The sequence below is a fragment of the Glycine max genome, chromosome 20 (assembly GCF_000004515.6).
Source record: "Glycine max cultivar Williams 82 chromosome 20, Glycine_max_v4.0, whole genome shotgun sequence".
NCBI classification, from domain to species: domain Eukaryota; kingdom Viridiplantae; phylum Streptophyta; class Magnoliopsida; order Fabales; family Fabaceae; genus Glycine; species Glycine max.
Window position 1 is genome coordinate 41,721,560 of NC_038256.2, and position 3,109 is coordinate 41,724,668.

General features: G+C 31.1%; 1 non-coding gene across 1 annotated transcript; it reads right to left on the reverse strand.

Moving 5' to 3' along the window:
* Positions 1–1,734: 1,734 nt before the first annotated feature.
* MIR1520B (microRNA MIR1520b) lies at positions 1,735–1,863 on the reverse strand. Its single transcript, NR_048635.1, has one exon. It is a non-coding gene; the product is annotated as a microRNA MIR1520b (primary transcript).
* Positions 1,864–3,109: the final 1,246 nt, after the last annotated feature.

Here is a 3,109-nt window from a genome sequence, read left to right on the forward strand (position 1 = left end):
TGTTTCGCACAAGGGCATTACTTGAATTGTCTGTCTTAAAACCAATGTTAAACTTGTGACCTCTAACGAGGAAACCTATTCTGGAATCAGGGAAGGTCAGAATAAAAGTTTAGCTCGTTATGCAATGTTGCTTTTAATTATGTTTCACATAACTAAACTGTTACATTGCCCAGAAGGTAAATTATATCGGGGTTGTAGAGTACGTATATGGAAATGAATGAAAATAAAGTATATAAAGCATGGAAGTGAAAGTGTTTGGATTGTAAAACCGTGATGGCTCATACTTGCACGGGTTGTCTAAAAAATATTGAATATTGAATTGTAATATCTTCTTACTTTTCTTAGGGTCTCTTATGAACCTTGTGTTTTAATAATTTAAAGTTGTATTTACTTTGATGTTTCTGAAACAACGTGGCACAAGTAAAAGATCATATTGACATATTCTATCACTAACTTGCATAGTGGAGATGGATGCATGCATTGATTAAAATGATAGTTCTTGATACTTGTTTCCTAGTGTTGCTATATTTATGATATTTTTTATAGTCTGAGATGGTGTTGTTTTTCTCACTCAACCACAGATGCAAGGAATTCTGAAGAATTGATTTCAGTTGACAAAAAGAGTAGTGTGGATGGTTGGCACATTGTTCAGTTTTCTGGAGGAAAAAATGCACCAACATTGTTTGATCTGACTCTTTACTGTAGGTCAGATTCAACTCATAACTCCGATGTGAACAGATTAACACCAATAACTGAACGAGTCCTTAAGAAGCTTCCTCGTTGGTGTTCTTTGTTTGGCAAATCTACCTCTCCTTACACCTTGGCTTTCTTGACAAATCTGCCAGTTAAATTTTAGGTGCTTGAACTGTGTCCTTGATTTATAGGATAGGTCTCAAAATCTTCACATTTAGGAGTTCTAATTCTTTTTGCCCTTTTTGTCCTATTTATTTTGAAAACATTTGTATTTTATTTTTGACAATGATTTTTTTAACGACTTTAATTATGGAGAGTCACTACAATAAAATTTTATTGCCTGCATCACTGGCTGACCATGCGTTTTATGAGAAATGCCGATAATACACTCTTAACATATTAACATATTCTATTGTTAGATGTAATTAATGTGAAATTTATGATGTGAGTGATCTTAGTTCTTGTTTATCGAGTCTCATACGAATTTCACTCTAACAAAATATATGTTAACTAACATGCTCATAATATTTCTATTATTTTATTGCGCGGTAATTTTACTCAGGACAGGAACCAGCGACAGGTAATTTTTTACACAGTTCGTGTTTAATTAGTGCTGAAAAATGTTTTTTCTTGCTATAAAAATATAACAGCTAATTTTGATATATGCACTTTTATAATAAAATCTTTTTTAAAAATAAATGTTTAAGTTGTTCATCCAATCAAATTAAGATTTATAGTATAGTAGGAGAATTAATATCGCATTAAAGTAACAAACCTTGTATTTTTCTATCGCCCAACTCTTTGATCTAGTAAATCCACTATTTTTTTTCTAAGCACTGTAAATACTTTTATGTTAATGATACTTTATTTAATGAGAAGGTAAAATTGTATTTTTGGTCTCTCAATTTGTTTCCAATTTCGATTTTGATCTTCCTTTAAAATTATTGACGAATTTTATCATTATATTTTATCTAATCACGTAATTTTGGTCGCCCAAGTCAGGATTGAACGTTGACTATGAATGTTGATTGTTGATTGTCATATGTCACGTTCTTATTAAATGATGACTGTCACGTGTCATGTTCTGATTGGATGTCGAATTATTGTTGTTGTCATTGGTCGATCAGAACATGACACGTAATAGTCATCATTCAATAAGAACGTGACACGTGACAGTCAATATTCATTTGTAACAATCAACGTTCAATTTTGGATTGAGGGATCAAGATTGTGTGATTGGATAAAATAGAAGGACAAAATTCGTCAATAATTTTAAAGAAAAACTAAAATCGAAATTGAAGACAAATTGAAGGACAAAAAATATACAAAGGAGTTATCGAGTAATATATAAGCAAAATTAAATGAGCAAAGTATGCTTTATTTGAATTTATTTCTTGTTTCGGGCCATTCCAAAACTGGACCTAATATGCTAGATGGGCTGGACCTTCTTGATTGACCTTCTTCAGATCCAACATGACTTTCCGCTGCAGAAGGTTTTAATCATTACTAGTATTACAACCCCACATGGTTGGGAAAGGTTATGGTGGTTATTATCTTGTCCATAAAAATAATTGACATAGTAAAAACAAAGAAATTTCTAATAATGAAGTCCAATAGACAAGTCAGATCTTAGGCACTCATACATTTATTTTAGTAATAAAAAATTCGCTCTTATGATCATTATGCGAATCTAATCAACTTAAAATAGAGCTGTTGATTCTACCATACTTTTGATGCATTTAATGTTAGAATTAACCTATTTGTAATTTTACCAAGCTCCGTTACTATGGCGCACATGCACTCCATTCTCAAGTAAGTCACCCACCATTCTGGTAAGAAATGCAAGGTGTTTCTACTTCCACTGGTTTAGGGCGTGCCACACCAGATCCACGACGCCTTCAACTTTATTTGTTTATGTATTTATTTTCCCCACTCACTCATTGGTGGAACTTTGTGTTTGTGTTGTTTATTTGACGTTGTCGCGTTTGTTGATTTCTAGCCCTAAGTTATTGATTGCAAAAATTTTGTTGACAATGTGTAGTTTTTGAGTTAAGGGGTCTCTATTCTGCCTTGGAGGATCCTTATCATATAATAACTGTCCTATATATAAACAACATAATAAAAATCATCAAAATATCATAATTAAGAAAAGTGATTAATTCAATTATTTATAATTAATACTACCATAAATTCAATTTTTATTTCAAAAATACCCTTAAGTTTAAATGATAGTTATATTTAATATTAGAACTCATAATCCAATGATTAACATAAGTATCAATAAATAATACACTTTTTTAAATGCTAAAATTTATAATTTCCCACTAAAACTTATTTTAAAATTTTTAATTTCCCACTCATAATTCATTGATTAAGCACCATTTTCTGAAAGTGAGAGGGTGGCAATAAATTAAGG